Source organism: Gossypium hirsutum, chromosome D07 (genome assembly GCF_007990345.1).
Source record: "Gossypium hirsutum isolate 1008001.06 chromosome D07, Gossypium_hirsutum_v2.1, whole genome shotgun sequence".
In the NCBI taxonomy this organism is placed as follows: Eukaryota; Viridiplantae; Streptophyta; class Magnoliopsida; order Malvales; family Malvaceae; genus Gossypium; species Gossypium hirsutum.
In genome coordinates, this window is record NC_053443.1 from 53619044 (window position 1) to 53638899 (window position 19856).

Genomic DNA, 19856 nt, shown 5'->3' on the forward strand with positions numbered 1-19856 from the left:
CTGTCCTATAAAAATCTTATAGAACATTGGAAAGTAAAATATACTAATACTACTGATAAATTAGAACAAATAGAATATTTAAAGTTAATAGAAGAACTTTATGAAAAACATAAAGATCTATTTAGAATGTTCAATTATCATTATATGTTACAATATGATGATACAGATAGTAGTAGTTCGAGTAATTCTGAAAACGCAGAATTATTTAAAAATAAATCTGATGGAGAAAAAACTTCAACAGATCAGGATGAAGACATAAAAGTCTCTACTTGTAATTCTGATGGAGAAAATACTTCATTTGAAGATGAAAATATAGAGATTCCAGATCCTATGGATACTGAAACAACAGATCTTTATGGAAAAGAAAAATAGAGTCAGATAGTTAAATAGATGATTATCTTAGATCTTTAAATAAAGATTTTGAAATAGATAAAGAGACAGTTAGAATTTTTGGTAACAAAACTGAAAATATAACTACAAATGATGTAAAACCTGAATACCCAGGAGAAACATCTAGTCAACTTGTTCATCCAAGAATAGATGAATTAAATAAAAGAAATGTGGCCCAGGGAGGAATATACTTAGATTTAACTAATACTCCTATTTCAAGCTATGAAAAAACAATAGATGATTGGGCACAATCAATGACTATTGTTGCAAACAACAATACATAGTCAAAAGAAAAATTTTTAAATTATTTTGTTGGAACATTTCAAGGAGATGTTCTACAATTTCTTAGACGATGGGAAGAGTCTGAGAAAGGAAAAGAACAAAAGGGACAATTAATCAATCAGATAGGATCCCCTAAAGATCTTCTAAAAGGATTAACCTTAATTCTAAAAAAAAAAATTTGTGGTTATTTTGATAAAAAAGATCAAGATAGTACATCTAGTTATATCCTTTCAAAAATTAAATTATGTGATATTAGATATTTAGAAGAATTTTCTAAAAAATTTCTTCATGAATATCAAGAGTTGAAAAATGAAAATATAGAATTTTGGAAAAACCAATATTTTCATAGATTACCCCCACCTTGGGATGAGATATGTATAAACAAATATATATCTTATTTAGTGAAGCACAGTAAAACATCTGGTCTTCCGATAGAAAATTTAGATTCTATAGGCAATAGGATCAACTTTGCAAGAGAAAGAATAACTTTACACTGCTTGCAAAATAAAGCTGCTAAACAAGTTAAGCATAAGTTAAGTAATAGATATTGTACTAAAATACTTGAAAATGAGTGGGAATTTGGATGTAAACAAATATATCCTAATACTTATAAAAAGCGTAAAAAATATAAATTAAGAAAATGGAAGCCAGGTAATAAAAAATTTTCTGGTAATAATCAAAAGGTTATTAGAAGAAAAACTTCTAAACCAAAGAAACAAATTTGTAAATGTTTCATATGTGATGAAGAAGGTCACATAGCTAGTAATTGTCCTAACAAAGGAAAAAATGCTAGGAAAATGATAAAAAGTTTTGAAGAACAAGAATTAGAAATATGTTTTAAAAAGGAAATAAATCCTGAAGAAATATTATATGAGTTAATATCAGAAACAGACTCTGATAGTAACGAAGAATATATATTTATGTTTAATATAGGAAATGGTTCTAATAATTAATTAGAAGAAATTCCTAATTCTAAACAACAGGATATTAAACTAGGAAGTTTAATCGGAGAAGAAAAAGACTTTTCTGATGAAATGATAGAGAAAATTAATAAAAATTATATTTCTAAAGAAGAAATATATAAGATCTCTAAGTTCAAAATCTGGTCTCAGAGACATAGAAAAAATTAGCGGTAACACAGTCGCTAAGGATACTCGTGGAGGATTAACAGAAATTCCTCTATTTACTAAAGAAAAAATTAAGAGGATTAAAAAGAAATATCTTCAGGTTAGATATATACATTTAGGTATTATTATGATAACTATTAGAGCCTTATTTAGGAGAGGTCGTGATATTCCTATTATAGTGGTTCTTTTAGATAAAAGATTTAAAAATCCAATAAAAGCACTTATTGGAGGAATTCAATCTAATTTACACACAGGTGTAATAGGATTTAAAGTTAAACCAAATTACTTTATATCTATTACAGATCCTCTAATAGAAGAGTGTCTATGCCTTAGAATTTAGACAAAAAATTCTGATATAAATGACTTAGCAAAAGATCTAGCAATCAGTTGGACTTCTATTAATGAATATACAAATATGACCGAATTAGAAATAAAAGAGATTAATAACAAAATTATTGAACTCTTTGAACCAAATAGGTTTACTACTAAAATACAACCAAAATTATTAGATTTAAGGGATCTATCAATTCCAAGAGATTGGATGATAGAAAAAATTAATAGTACTAGTACTTCTAAACCAGTAAATACTATAAAATATATGTTGTCCGGTAATAGATTATATTTTAAGAACAATTGTATCACAAATACAAATGAAAATCTTGTTTTGCCCTCTAGTTCTCAACCAGAAGAAGAAGAGGATATTATAAGTACAAATAGTAACCCAATAGGAATGAAAACTGTTAAAATTCCTATATTCCCTACTGAACCCAGTAGTACTTCTAGAAAAACTAGAATGGAAGAAATTCAAACTTCAACAATTGATAAAATATCAAAAGTTGGAATAAATATTAAAGTTACATTCCAGTTTAGAAAATATAAAAAATATTCTCTAAATGCTTTGATAGACACTGGAGCTACAATCAGTAGTTACAGAAATAATGCAATTCCTGTAGAAAAATGGGAATTAATGAAAAAACCCATAAAAATAATGGGAATAGATGGTAATAAAACCATTATAAAATATAAGCCAAAAAATATACCAATCTATATAAACAATGTTAGATTTGTGATTCCTAAAATAGTATGTTTTCCTAACATGGAGGGAGATATATTATCAAGAAATAATTTTATATGTAGGTATTTACCTTTTACTATTGATAAAAATTCTATTTGGTTATCAGTAGAAAAAGATTTTTTTTGAAAATACCACTTGAAGAAAATAATAAAATCGTGTGTAATAAAAACTTTACACCAATTAAATTGTTAGATAATAAATCTATATAATTTATTACTAATAATTGCTGATTATTTGAGCATGCCTCATGGATAGAGGTAAAAAGCCTCTAAAAGAAATAGTCGATGAATGAACTACCGTTCACAAAAAGCCCAACAAAGGGAATGCAGCAACAAACTCCAAAAAAGGATTTGTACCTGCAAAAATATCATTTTATCCTAACCAGGGATATTATGATCCATATCCAATGGTAAACCAACCAATTGGAACAAATGTTTTAAATTATCCAATGGAAAACCAACCAATTGGAACCATTTTTTCATTGACCCCAAACATGGTGTGTCAATCACCAATGTCCCAAGATCCATATTTAGCATCACAAACCAATTATGCTGAAATGATCAAAGGATCAGAAAATTTGTTGAAAATACAACAAATTGAAGAAGAAAAAGAAATTTCAAAAATAAAATAGTTTTATAATCCTGGTATACCACCAGAATTTTATGGTTTTATAAACGAGATATGAAAAACCCATATTTCAAATCAAAGAGCCAATTTCAGAAGAGCTCTTAGATAGTTTTCATTATTTTTAGTTGAAAAATCAACTAAGGAAAATGAAGCTGAAGATTTATTACTAAAATCTATTTTGTATAGAGAATAAGATGAATTCCATCTCTTAATTATGAACATTGAGGAGATAAACAATCATGTTAATATGATCTAATATTTTATTCATAAAGGAAAAAACACTCCTATTATGAATAAGGTGTTTAGATTATGTTTATATAATAAAGCCCAAAAAATTCTACCAATAGATTTATTTAGAAAAATTGATGGAGCTATTGACAAACAAAATGCTTTATTTCAAAAAGTTTTTTCAGAATATTTCTTACAAGCTTATGTTTTTACGAATGATCTAGGAGAAGAATTTCCTATTATAAAATTCAGACTAGATCATGAATCATTTGGTATAACAAGTATTGAATGGGGTTTTGTCAAAGATATAGTTGTACAAAAATTTTCTTTTCATTTATTAAAAGATTTTCCAACTATAATTAAAGTTGTATTACAAAACATCATAAATAATGATGATTTTTATTACTATTTTCATATAGAAATTAGTAGTTTTATTGGTATAACTGAACAAGAAAAATTCCATCAGCCATATCAAATTTGGATTATCCAAAAGATAATTGGAAACCCCCAATTATCAGCAGTTAATGAGGACAAAGATCATTTGGCAACAACCATTGATCATTGTTCTAAATTACCAAGTTATTATCAAATTCAAGTCGGGTTAGATTTAATAACTAAAGCCCAATTTCTACTCCAACAAAATGATTATCAATTTTGGACCGATGGAAGAAGAATATTGGCATGCGAAACTGGATACAACCAGGAAGAAAAAGATGAAAATTAGAAGATTAAAAATGATAGCCAATATGGAGATTGAAGATTTTCCATCCTACATTCTAGAACAAATTAGAAGCAAGTGGGATGCTTGGAATTCACCAAGATCTTCATTCGATTCATTACACCTTGATGAAATTGAAGAAATGAATTTATTCAATATACAAGAAGGTTGAAGTCAAAAAAGATGGCAACCTAAAAGAAAGGAAATCCACATACCAAAAAAAAGTTTGGCAAAGTGAAAGTCATCATGATGGAAGCAACCATTAATGATAATTAAAGACATCCAGATGCAGACAAACAAAGTCTTGCAACGTGGAAGCTATCATCAAAACAATGATGACACAAGCAATGATGGAAGCAACCATGACATAAGTAGTGATGGAAGCGGCCATTAATGCAAGCATGCAATGTGGAAACAACCATGGCCATGCAATTAAAGAAGCAACAAGACAAATGAGACGTGGAAGCAACCACATCCATTTGAAGCCGAATCCTTATCAGAAACACTGTTCGGGATTCACAATACAATTGTATAGAATTTGTAATCTCCTCTGTAAATAGAGAGGAAAGATCAATTGTATAGACATCTTGTAAATTATCAAATACTTTCCTTTTTAGTTTTCCTTTACTAAAGTCTTGTAAAATCCTTCCGCTCTTACTCAATCATCCCTTATACCCTCCCCTCCCCCAGTTTGGTATCAGAGGTGCCGGTGTAATGAATTTCTGGAGAAATAATATCGTAATATTCATTGTAAGTTTTTTTCTTTGATTTACATTTCTGTTTGTTTCACAGTTATTTGTTTCAAAACCCATATATCTGTTATTCTATCTTCTTGTTGTTGTTGAGTTCAAGGAGGACGTTAGGTGTTGTGTAAAGATGATAAAGATAATAGACGGTCTTAGGTACCAGAAACAAATATTATGGAACAAATTGAGTGTCAATTTCAAGATAAAACTTGTAATCATATTACGCATATAGACTCTAGAAATGAAAATTACATTTCATCTTTGAGTAAGGGTATAAACAATCTAGTAGATATGACTTCTTTTTTTTTTTAAGATATATATCAGGGTTAGTAAGGTAGAAGAAAAAGTAAATAGTTTAGGTGATATTAAAAATTTGGACTTAAACCATGAGTCTAAAGAAATATTAACTAATGTTAATAATAAATTAGATCAAGTTATAAATAATAATATGAGCCTAATGTAGATTTTGGTCCATTATATTACAACAATAGTAATGTAATTTTAACTTTATCTGAAGAAGAAAACACTTCTTCTGATGAATCGTCATCTATGTTAAAAAATTATAAAGAAACGTAAAAAACGTAAAAACGAAGAAAATCAACAACAAAAATATAATTTCCTGTCCTATAAAAATCTTATAGAACATTGGAAAGTAAAATATACTAATACTACTAATAAATTAGAACAAATAGAATATTTAAAGTTAATAGAAGAACTTTATGAAAAACATAAAGATCTATTTAGAATGTTTAATTATCTTTATATGTTACAATATGATGATACAGATAGTAGTAGTTCGAGTAATTCTGAAAACGCAGAATTATTTAAAAATAAATCTGATGGAGAAAAAACTTCAACAGATCAGGATGAAGACATAAAAGTCTCTACTTGTAATTCTGATGGAGAAAATACTTCGTCTGAAGATGAAAATATAGAAATTCCAGATCCTATGGATACTGAAACAACAGATCCTGATGGAAAAAGAAAATTAGAGTGAGATAGTCAAACAGATGATTATCTGATTAAAGATTTAGATAAAGATCAAAATATTGGTTGTACTATTTTGATTAGTAAAATAGAAAATTTAACTATTAATAATATAAATCCTGAAAATACAGGAAAATCATTTAGTAAAACTTTATTTGACCGTAAAACAATACGTCCTAATACTCATCATAGACATAAAAAGAAAAATTATTATAAACTAGTCAAATGGAAAATAGAAAATAAAAAATAAAAAATTTTCTAGTTATAAAAATAGTCAATATTTTAAAAGAAAAACTTCTAGAAAACTTAAAGGTATTTTAAGTGTTAAGTCAGGTTATACAGTTAAAAACTTTTCTAACAAAAGAAAAGAAGTTAGAAAAAGAATTAAAAGTATTGAAAAACAAGATTTAGAAACATGTTATAAAAAGGAAACAAATCCTAATGAAATATTAAAAGAATTAATATCAGAATCAGAATTTAAGAGTGATACTGATGAAAATATATTTTTATTAGAAAATTCTAGAAACACTAGAATTGGAAAATTAAAGACAGTAGTACTTCAACAAATGAAAATAGGAAAAAATGATATAATTACATTTTCAAATTTCCAATCTAAGAAATATTATACTTATATTGAAATTACATTTCAGTTTAGAGAATATAAAAAATATTATTTACATGCTTTACTAGACACTGGAGCTACAACTAGTAGTTGCAGAAAAAATACTATTCCTATAGAAAAATGAGAATTAATGAGAAATCCTATAAATGCTGTTGGAATAGATGGTAAAGAAACCATAATCAATATAAGGCTAGAAATATATCAATCTACATAAATAATGTTAGATTTGAAATCCCTAAAATATTATGTTTTTCTGACATGCATAGAGATATATTATTAGGAAATAATTTTATATATTAGCATCTACCATTTTCTATAGAAAAAAATTTAATTATTTTATCTGTGGAAAAATTTTCTGTGGAAATACCACTGGTAGAAAGTAGAGGTGCTCATGGGCCGGGCTGGGCCCATAAAAAAATTTCAGCCAGACCCAAAATATGGCCTGAAATTTTGCCCAGGCTCGGCCCGGGAAAAAAATCATAAGCCCGGGCCCGGGCCCGGCCCAGCCCGGCCCATTTTTTTAATAAAATACCAAAAATTTATTTTAAAAATTAAAAAATTAAAAAAAGTATTTTAAAAATATTTTAAAATAAAAAAATTAAAAAAGTATTTTAAAAATATTTTAAAATTAAAAAAAGTATTTTAAAAATATTTTAAAATTAAAAAAAGTATTTTAAAATTAAAAAAAATTTAAAAATAAATATATTTATTATATCGGGCCGGGCCGGGCCGGGCCCGGGCAAAAAAAAGTTATGCTCGATGCCCGACCCGTTTCCTAAACGGGCCTCGTTTTTTTGCCCAAGCCCATATTTCGGTCCTATATTTTTACCCAAACCCTCCCATATTTCGGGCGGGCTGTCGGGCCGGGCCGGGCCACCCGGCCCATGAGCACCTCTAGTAGAAAGTCATAAATTTGCGTGTAATAAAAACTTTACACCAACAAGAAAGGAACAAATTAAACAACTAGAAACAAACTTCACTAAAATTATGGAAAAATAGTCCTAGATATTGTGAAATAAAATTAGTAAATCCTAATAAAATCATTAGGGTTAAACCCATGATCTATACTAAACAAGATATAGATGAATTAGATATACAGATTAAAGAATTATTAGAAAAGGGATTAATAGAAAAAACTAATAGTCCACATTCTAGTCCAGCCTTTTTGGTAAGAAACCATGTTAAAATAAAAAGAGGAAAAGCTAGGATGGTAATTAATTATAAAAGATTAAATCAAAACTGTATTTTTGATGGATATTTTATCCCTAGAAAAGAAGTTTTGATTAATCAGGCTAAACATGCCAAATATTTTAGTAAGTTAGATTGTAAATTGGGTTTTTGGCAAATCATGCTAACTGACGAATCCAAACCATTAACAACATTTAGTGCTCTTAATGGTCATTATCAATGGAGAGTAATGTCATTTGGGTTATGTAATGCTCCACAAATCTTCCAAAAATGGATGGATTCTATTTTTAATAAGTATAAAAAGTTTTGTGTTGTATATATAGATGACATTCTAGTCTTTTCAGAAACACTAGAAAAGCATAGAAAACATCTAAATATTATCTCTCAAGAATTCCTAAAACATGGAATTATATTAAGCCCTAAAAAGATAGAGCTTGAAAAAGCTGAGATAGAATTTTTAGGATTAAAATTGTCAGCTGATGGTCTTAAACTACAGTAGACCTGTCCATGGGCCGGGCCGGGCCCGAAAAAAATTTTCGGCCCACCTCCTAGGCCCGGGCCCGGGCTCGGCCCGAAATATGGGCCTGAAATTTTACCCAAGCCCGGCTCGGGAAAAATATCATAAGCCGGACCCGGCCCGGCCCATTTTTAAAATAAACATTAAAGAATTATTTTAAAAATAAAAAAATTATTTTAAAAGTATTTTAAAATTAAAAAATAAAAAAAAATAAATATATTTATTATATTCGGGCCGGGCCGAGCCGGGCCCGGGCCAAAAAAGTGGTGCTCGAGGCTCGGCCCGTTTTTAAACGGGCCTCGTTTTTTTGCCCAAGCCCATATTTTGGGCCTATATTTTTACCCGAACCCTCCCATATTTCGGGCGAGCCGTCGGGCAGGGCCGGGCCGCCCGGCCCATGGACAGGTCTAAATTATAGGATCATATCATTGTAAAAATAAAAGAATTTCTTGAAAAAATAGAAGATAAAAAACATCTTCAACAATTTTTAGGAATTATTAATTATGGAAGATCCTTTTTTCCTAAATTATTTGAAAAAACAGGTATGTTATATGATAAATTAAAAAAGAATAATCCTTTTTGCTGGTCTAAAAAAGATTCAGAAATTATAAAAAATTTAAAATCAGAAATAACTTATAATCCAAAAGTTTATTTACCTAAAACTGGTGATAAATTACTTTTAGAAACAGATGCATCACAAAATCATTGGAGATGTATTTTAAAAGCTAAAGCTAATAATAATGAATAATTAATATGTGGTTATAGTTCAGGAAAATTTAAACCAAATAAAGTTAATTATATTATTTATGAAAAAGAACTTCTAGCTATTAAAAAAGGAATAAAAACTTTCCTTATATATTTAGCACCTGAAAATTTTATCATAAAAACTGATAATCAGGCAGTAAAACATTTTTTTACTAACAATAGTTTGGAAACTGTACCAAGAAGAATTAGATGGTATAATGAATTATGTACTTTTGATTTTGAAATTATATATATATAAAATACTGAGAATCTTCTTGCTGATTATTTGAGCTGGCCTCATGAATAGAGGTAAAAAGCCTCCAAAAGAAATAGTCGATGAATGGACTACCGTTCACAAAAAAACCCAACTTAGGGAATGCAGCAACAAACTCCAAAAAAGGATCTATACCTACAAAAATACCATTTTATCCTAACCAGGGATATTATGAACCATATCCAATGGTAAACCAACCGATTGTAACAAATGTTTTAAATTATCTAATGGTAAACCAACCAATTGGAACTTCTTTTTCATTGACCCCAAACATGGTGTGTCAATCACCAATGTCCCAAGATCCATATTTAGCATCACAAACCAGTTATGCTGAAATGATCAAAGGATCAGAAAATTTGTTGAAAAAAACAACAAATTGAAGAAAAAGAAATTTCAAAAATAAAAGATTTTTATAATCCTGGTATACCACCATAATTTTATGGTTTTATAAACGAGATATGGAAAACCAATATTTCAAATCAAAGAGCTAATTTCAAAAGAGCTCTTAGACAGTTTTCATTATTTTTAGTTGAAAAAACAACTAAGGAAAATGAAGCTGAAGATTTATTACTAAAATCTATTTTATGTAGAGAATGTGATGAATTCCAACTCTATACTATGGACATTGAGGAGATAAACAATCTTCTTAATATAATCCAATATTTTATTCATAAAGGGAAAAACTCTCCTATTATGAGTAAAGTATTTAGAATCTGTTTATATAACAAATCTAGACAGATTTTACCTATAGAAATATTCAACAAAATTAATGGAATTATCTGTAACCAGCAGACTCAATTCCGAAAAACTTTTTCTGAATATTTTCTCCAATATTATGTTTTTACAAATTTTATTGGAAATAGTATTCCAACTATAAAATTTAGATTGGATCATGAACCATTTGATATAACAAGTATTGAATGGGAATTTGTTAGAGAAATAGTAGTACAAAATTTCTCTTTTCATCTTTTAAAAGATTTTCTAGCAGTAGTAAAACCTTTATTACAAACCATCATAAACAATAATGATTTTTTCTATTATTTTTATATCCAAATTAATACATTTATTGGTATTTCTGAAAAAGAAAGATATTTTCAGCCATATCAAATATGGGATATTCACAAAATGCTCGGAAGCCCCCGATTATCTGCCCTTAGTGAAGATAAAGAATGCTTGACAAAAACAATTGACAAGTGTCAGAATAATTCGAGCTATTATCAAATCCAAGCTGGAATTGATTTAATAGCCGTCTCCATCACTTGCTTGTGTCATGGTTGCTTCCATCACTGTTTGCGTCATCATTATTTTGATGATAGCTTCCACGTTGCAAGGCTTTGTTTGTCTGCATCTGGATGTCTTTAATTATCATTAATGGTTGCTTCCATCATGATGACTTCCACTTTGCCAAACTTTTTGTTGGTATATGGATTTCCTTTCTTTTAGGTTGCCTCTTTTTGAATTTAACCATAGTGATGAATGGTAGATAAATCTTGATGACAATTTTCCCACGTGCTTTTGATTTGTTGCAGAATGTTGGATGGGAAATCTTCAATATTCATTTTTGCTATCTTTTTTAGCAGTTGAATACCATCATCTTTTTCTTCAATAAGATAGGAATGGTATGCCAAAATCCTTCTACCATCAGTTCTGAATTGATAATCTTTTTGTTGGAGAAGATAATTGGCTTTAGCCATTAAATCAATTCCAACTTGGATTTGATAATAGCTCAAATTATTCTGACACTTGTCAATTGTTTTTGTCAAGCATTCTTTATCTTCACTAAGGGCAGATAATCGGGGGCTTCCGAGCATTTTGTGAATATCCCATATTTGATATGGCTAAAAATATCGTTCTTTTTCAGAAATACCAATAAAAGTATTAATTTGTATATAAAAATAATAGAAAACATCATCATTGTTTATGATGGTTTGTAATAAATATTTTACTACTGCTAGAAAATCTTTTAAAAGATGAAAAGAGAAATTTTGTACTACTGTTTCTCTAACAAATCCCTATTCAATACTTGTTATATCAAATGGTTCATGATCCAATCTAAATTTTATATTTGAAATACTATTTCCAATAAAATTTGTAAAAACATGATGTACAAGCCCATTTTTTGCCCAGCCCAATAACTCGAAGCATAGCAGGCCCAATAACCTAACCCTAGCCCAAAAAAAACACATCAGAGACAAATCAAACCCTAGGTGCGCCGCACCTAGAGGTCCCTAGCTTAGACAACTTTTGGCCTTCTGCCACTGCCGCTCTAGCTTCTGCCACCACCGTTCATCAAGTCCCATCACCCACTTGTCGCCATCAATTACCTGCAACAAAGAAGCAAACACGCAAGCATCAATAGCAGAGAAAAATAGAAGTAAAATCGGCTATAAAGAGGCCGAATATCATTTTTGTATTTCTTTTTCCCATTTTTGGTAACAAAAAAAAATAGATATTAGCAAAAAAGAAATAAAAACAAGAAAATTTGAGAGGTGATTTTCTCTCATTTCTATTTAGATTTTTAACTCTATTTTCGTTTTTTTCTTCTCTTTGTATGTTTTTTCCATAGCAAAAATAAAAGAAAAAGAAAAACCTTACTTGCGTCGCGCCGGAGGAAGAGGAGGCGAACGGTTTGCCCATCGATTTTAGGCCTTGGGCTCTTCTTTCTCGAAGTTCCACCATGGATCCGTGTCCTAGGGGCGTTTAACTTCAAAATGGACTAAAAAAGATCCGATTTTGCACCTCCTACCGCCGCCTAAGGCGGTGCTACGGCGGAGGCGCACCGGCAACCTAGGCCGGACCTTGGCCGGATTTGAGAGAGGGGTGGGAGCCTTCTCTGTTTGTTTTGTAAAAAAGAAAAAGGGAAAATGAAAAAAAATAAAAAAAAACTGGGCTTAAATAGGGAAAGAAAACGGCACCGTTTTTGGCCCCAAGATCCGCGCGTCGACCCGATCCGACCCGGAGGGTCCGCGCGTTTTCACAAAATGGGCTATTTGCGGAGTGGATCCTTCCAATTTATCGCTTGTTTTCAATTTGGCCCTTCTGCCCTTTGTTCTGCGTTTTCTGATTTGGCCCCTAAAATTTTGTTCGGTTTTCGATTGGCTCCCTGACCCGCTAATGTACTGGAGAGGGGACACCTGTCCAGGGATGGGATTATTTCCCATTGGCCCCCTCTTCGTTTTCCACGCGTTCAATCCGACCCTTCCTTCTTTATTTGTTTTCGATTTCGCCCCAAATGTTGCTCTTTTATTATTTTAGTCCTTTTCTAGTTTTTTATTTTTATTTTTTATTTTATTATTAAACCTATTATGTTATTTACTGTTATTATTATTATTATCCTCATATTTTGTTTATACTTGTTATGTAAATTTTATATATATATGCTTCATATTATATTATTATTATATAATTGCTTATATATGTATATACGTATATGTATATGTATGTTTTTTTATACATAAATACTCTTTTTTTATATGTGTATATATATACTCTTACATATTCATTATATTTTCAAAATATATTGTTTATATTTTTTGTACTTTGTGATTTATATATATACTTACATATGTATTTTTATATATTTGATGATGGTTTTATACGTATACATGTACGTGCATATATGCTTATGTATTTTCATGTACAATAGTTTTAAATAAGGTGTACATGTGTATGTTTTTCATATTTTCATGATTATGTGTATACATGTATATGTATCTTTTATTTTTATAATTTTTATAATTTTTATAATTTATTTATTTACATGACTGTTATTGTTATTTTCCTGCTTTAGTTTTTATCTTTTTTATTTGTTATTATGTTTGCACGATTATTTTATACTAGTCTTATTGTTCGTGTATATTTTGTTCTGCTCGTGTTATTTTATTCACATTATCATCTTCATCATTATTTTACATCCATTTTACTCGGATTTATAAAAAAATAAAAAATTTTAAAATAAAAGTAATACTCGATATTTAGGATCTTCGAGAGAATCGAGCCCTAACGTATTGGGTTCCGATTTTCTTCGTTGAACCTAAATAATCAAAACTGCTTGTTATAAAACATAACTAAAAGCTCGTTATTGGGAATTCAATACGTCGTGTCCTAATGCATTGGATATGACACGTTTTCTCGAGACGGGGATTTTCTTATAAATGCAATATTCAATGTTTAATATTTTGAGAAATTGTACCCTAACGTATTGGGTTGCAATTCTTTCACATGATTTAAACAATTGGATATCATTTTAAATTTTATTGCGTAAGTTTTTTAGACAAGTTCATTTCGAAAGAGATAAAATATTGTGCCCTAACTCATTGGGTGTGACATTTTTTCTTTCTGAAACAAGAAGGTCTTAACGAGTATCTTATTTCATATAAGTTTTAAAACAAAGGATTGTACTTTAAATCTCTTCAAAGTTTTCAATTTTTGACATTAAGACATTAAACTAGGTACCAATTTTGGGCGTTACGAGGGTGCTAACCTTCCTCGTACGTAACCGACTTCCGAACCCGTTTTCTAAATTTCATGGACCAAACTCGTTGTTTTAATAAAATTAAATTATTTATTAAAAACAACCGTTTTACGAGGTGGCCCGATCACACCTCATCAAAAAAAGATTGGTGGCGACTCCCACATTCGATTTCATTTTTCAAAACCCAAGTCGACCCCATTTTGTCAAAAAAATGGTGTCAACAGCTTGGCGACTCCATTGGGGAACCAAAACACGAGAGTCAAGCCACAAGTTGATTACTTTTTATCTTTTTGTTTAAAATTGAAAACTTGATTTAAATATATGATCCTCCCATTGCATTTCATTCATCTTTATTGCAATATCCATTGTTGTGGTTTATAATTGCTGTGTTGTTTTGAATTTTGGTAACTTTCTGCACATGGCATTGCATGACCTTTGGTCATACCCTTTTAGGTGGGAGTGAGAAGCTACTCCTTCGTGAGGTTTTCACCTCCGTGCAAGATAGTGGATCGCTTCCGGAATACATCTGTACCTATGTCTTCGTGAGATTTTTATCTCCGTTCAGCCATAGGGAAATGTATTCCCCCGAACCGGACTCGGTCTATATGAGCCTATAATAGGTGAAGATCGAGGAATCTGCTGGTTTGGGTACCCTTACTTTAGAACCAAACCACATATGGAAGACCTTAGGAGCCCACCCTAGGTAAAACTACTTTGAACCCCTAGTAGTTACCCGAATAGGTGCTCTTTTTGTTTCTTTCTTGTTTGCGTACTAACCTGTTTTGTTTTGGTTATGACTGCATTGCATTTTCATCATAGAAAAGAGGTGTTGATTCAAATTTGATTTCTAAATAGAAAAGCTTGTCATGGAAAATGAATTTCTTGATAAAGTAGAATATGATGCGACTGCCTGACTATGGACTGATTAAACACAACGAGAGAAGGCTAAAAGGTCGTGGAGAAATATACGAATATGCTTCGCAACCTGGGGATTCAAACCGACAAAGATTATTCGAGAGCTATCACGAAACTAAAGAGCAACGCGAGGGAGCAATGGGTCGTGGCTCGAATCGAACAAAGAAGGGATAGTAAGGACGGATTTTGGAAAATTTACAAGATTTGACCCTAGCATCCGTATATGAAGAAAAATATCGATGTCTTCGCCTAGAATAGGAGGGCAAAGCCGCATATGTAATCTGTTTTATGTAAAGAAATTTGTCTTCTAGAAAAGTTGTTCTAATGGAATGAAGTTCAGAATCAATGCCTCTCTTTCTTTTTGCATTCATTCATTTGCATTACATTGCATCATTTGCATTATATTTTCACAAAAGACCCTAATTCGGTAAAATTATTTCAGTTACCCTGGGAACCAACGAAAAAATCTGCCAACTAGATATCATTACAGTATTTGAGCAAAAACTAAAAGAATGGACCAAAGGTTGGAGAGATTAGAGCAAAGGCAAATACAGATGCAAGAGCAATTGACCAAACTTCAACAAGATATGAAGGATCAGATGCTAGAGGTCCAAAGAAATCTGATGAACTAGTTAACCCAGTTATTGGATAGAGAGTTAGAAAAAGGAAAAAACCCAGCGGTTTGCTTTGGGGATGATAAAGACTCTGCTTATTCTCCAGGATTTACCCCAACAAACATCCAGGCACAACTAAATGCATATCAACAAAGAGTAACTGCTAATGTCCGGCCACAATACCAGACTGGTACCTCGACACCGGTGAATTTCCCAATGGGCTCAGGATCTAATTTGAGGAGTAATCTAGTTAAGCCTGTTGCCTCTGATGATCTGAAACAAGCAAGGGTAGAATACTCAGATACTGTAAAGGCCTCAAAGAAGAAGATGGATAAAAGGGATAATGCAGGCAAGTATAACAAGGGCCACTCAAAACCAATCATTGTGGACTAGTCAAAGACAAAAACCACTAGCCATCAGGTTCCCCAAACACAAGGATCTGGCACAAAGCAAAACATCGAGAAGCCCCAATTTGCACTAATCCCAATGTCATACCAGGAGCTGTATCAGAATTTATTTGATGCACATGTTGTTTCCCCGTTCTATTTGAGGCCTTTACAACCTCTGAAGCCCAAATGGTACTACACAAATGCACAATGTGACTATCATGCGGGAATTACGGGGCATTCAATAGAAGATTGCGTCGCCTTTAAAAAAGTGGTTGAAAGACTCATCAGTATAGGCATTGTCAAGTTTGATACAAAAAATATGCTGCCCAATCATATTGATAATCGGGGTGAATGCGATGAATGAGGAAATATTGGGAAACATTCGCATCAACGCCGTGCGAAGAAACAGCTGAAGAAGGGACCTTGTTAGATATTTACCCTTACATACTTAAGGGTGTTTTGAGCCATGGGACTGCGGAAGAGATCCTTGTACTTTTTAGAGCTAATTTAGAGTAATGTTTAAAACACACTTATTGTTTTAAGCCTAGGGGCAATAAGAATCCTTTTGTGAGATAGGCTTATGTCCAACATCTTTATTTCAATAAAATGCATCTTTGTTTCTCATTTTGAGCAAATATTCTTTTATTGTTTCCATTTCATTCATAACCATACTATACAGATAAATATTTGTAGATTCTTTTATTCTTTGGATCTACTTTCGTTCTATAACAGGTCTCCAGATATCAATGATACAGGCGACACTACTATTGACTCAGAACCTCCTTTTGAGCAAGATATGTGTCCAGATTAAACTTCAAGACATTGGAGATAACTGAGACTGTAGCTTATCTCTTGATTTGTTAAAGACGGGAGAACAAGATTCTACCTTACACAGAATCAATAGAAGCCATGACCTTTCTCTATGTGGGGCACAAATGTCATATGGCCGATCTCACCTAAGGTTTTTGACGATTATCTTTATGGTCATCAATTACCTCACTAAGTAGGTAGAAGCTGCTTCAGATGCTAATGTCGCAAAGTCAACAGTCTGTGAATTCTTAAAAAAAAATCACACGTCAGTATAAAATGCCAAAAAGGAGCATATCTGACAACGCACTAAAATTGAACAACGGCACGATGTCAAAAGTTTGTAGTCTGTTCAAGGTCAACACGTTTCGCCCCAAAATGCACGATGCAGTGGGAGCAAAAACAAAACAAAAAAGGAGAAGAAAACTTGCTGTCGGGGCAACACATTGGCTTATCGCAGTCTTGTTCATTAAGGTCAAGATTCTCTCTCCGAGTGTCGGATCAGATCCTGATTAAAGAGAAATGTACAAAGTTATCCGTCTTGGTCAAATGCTCCGAAAACAAAAGACGTGAGCTTACCAAAGAAGGTTCATCCTAGAGAGTTCCATGAAGGGGACCTGGCATCGAACAAAATCCTCCTCATACAAAAATGACTTTAGAAGAAAAAAGGATGTCAAACTGAAAAGAACCTTATGTGGAAGGCTTTATTTGGAGAAGTGTTGATTTTGACCAGAAAGGATAGCAAGGACTTACCTGATCCTGCGAGTGCGAATTCAATCAAAGAATGTTAAAAAAAAAACAAACAAAAAAAAAGAAAAGAAAAAGGAGAGGCCAATGTGAAAACCTACAAAGGGCACCTTGAGACCAAAGGGGTTTTGAATTGAAAACCCAGGAATGGGCAATTCAAATTTTGATCAATAGTGGGGCATGCGGTGGCCTTGTCCTCTCTGAATTAGCAAGAAGGTGAGACGCTACATCTTGGGGCATCAATAAAGTCTTCTAGGACTTCTAGACACATATCAAGTTCGAAAGGGTCCTCAAGAAGTTTGGGGCAGAAAAGCTCATGCTATGATATCTTGGGCACCTGTTTCCATTTTATTCATTTTTATTTTGGCAAAATATGCGATCTTGATTAATTTATTCTCATCGTATCTTAGCAAATTTGCTATCTTGATTATTTATTTATTTCGAGCTTTGTTCTCAATAAAATTCCATCTTGTCCATTGTGATAATCCTTTTCATCTTTTTCATTTTGAATCTTAGCAAAATTTGCTATCCTGATTAATTTCTTTGTTCAGAGCTCTGCTCTCAATAAGATTTCTCCTTTCCCGTTGTGATAATATTTTTCAAGCATTTTCCATTGAAATAACAATTAATAGACTGAATTTTCAAACAAAAGGAGTTTTGCATATTACTTTGAAAGCTTTTAAATAATACAGGAACCTGAAACAGGACTATTGTTTAGAGCACACCAAGTTTAAAGGTTGAAATGTCTAAGAAGGAAAAGTCTAAATTAAGACCATCCTTTTAGATTTTGTTGTCCAAACATTGATGGAACAAAGTGACAAAATGTCATGTTGATGACAAAGCTTCAGTGAACAAACAAGCAATGATCACCGAGTGATAAAAAGAGGTTTCTTGGAAGAGAAAGTTCCACAATTGTGCATAAACATTTGGTACAACACTCTGGGAATGGTATAGGAGACCAAAGAGATTCAGATCATGTATCTTTGAGTTACAGTGGGAGAAGAGTGAGAAAGAGCCAAGTTGTATACTCAGTGGGAGGAAGATGGCTCAAATTTTATGTCCTAAAATTACCGTGGACTTAACCTTGAAGATGACAACGGATTGAACTTTGAAGATTATAGTGAGGGCAATCCTGCAAAGTAAAGGTGAATGTTACCAGCCGAGCAAGACATCATTCTGACGTGTTGGCAATAAAACCTTATTGAATAACGAGCAATGACAACCTTAACATTAAAAGGGGATCATTCTCATGACATTCTGCATTCATGCAATTATAATTCATACGCACCTAGTTAGGAGAATTTGATTTGTTCTGATCACAACATCCTAATCATTAGGCATAAATAGGTTCATAAAATGGACTTTACAGGTCATGTTCCCCAGAGAACATATCAATGAAGTTACCCATACCCCTGAAGTTGCAGTGGGATGAATTGAAGTCGTCATATCAAGTCCTATCTCTTAGAAATTATAGAGGAGTGGATTAGAAGCAGCAGATCTTGTCTTCCTGTATTTGGCAGCGGAGTAGATCGAAGATAGCAGATCTTGTCTTCCTGTATTTGACAGCGGAGTAGATCGAAGATAGCAGATTTTGTCTTACTGTATTTGGCAACGGAGTAGATCGAAGATAGTAGATCTTGTCTTCTTGTATTTGGCAGCGGAGTAGATTGAATATAGTAGATCTTGTCTTCCTGTATTTAGCAGCGGAGTAGATCGTAGATAGCAGATATTGTCTTCCTGTATTTGGCAGCGGAGTAGATCGAAGATAGCAGATCTTGTCTTCCCGTATTTGACAGCGGAGTAGATCGTAGATAGCATATCTTGTCTTCCTGTATTTGGCAGCGGAGTAGATCGAAGATAGTAGATATTGTCTTCCTGTATCTAGCAGTGAAGCAGATTGAAGCCACCAGTCCTATCTCCCTGAGCAGTAGCAGAGTAGTCTGAAGATTGGAGATCTTGTCTCCCTAAACAGTAGTGGAACAGGTGGAAGACGGCGAATCTTATCTTCCTAAGGTAGTAGGGAAGCAGATTTAAGCCACTAGCCTTATCTCCCTGAGCAGAAGCGGAGTAGGCTGAAGATTGCAGATCCTGTCTCCCTAAGCAGTAGTGGAGCAGATCAAAGACAATGAATCTTATCTTCCCAAGGAAATAGGGAACCAGATTGGATCAAACCTTATATCCCTGAAGTCGCAGTGGAGCAGGTTAAAGATACAAGTCTTATCTCCCTGACGTTGTAGTGGAGCAGACTAGAACCACAAACACCGTCCCCCTGAAGTTGCTGCGAAGAAGATTGAAGCTACAAGTCAGATCTTTCTGAAGTGAAGTAGAGTGGATTGAAGCAACGAGACACAGTGGATTGGGATAAAGCTACTTGAAAAGAGAACC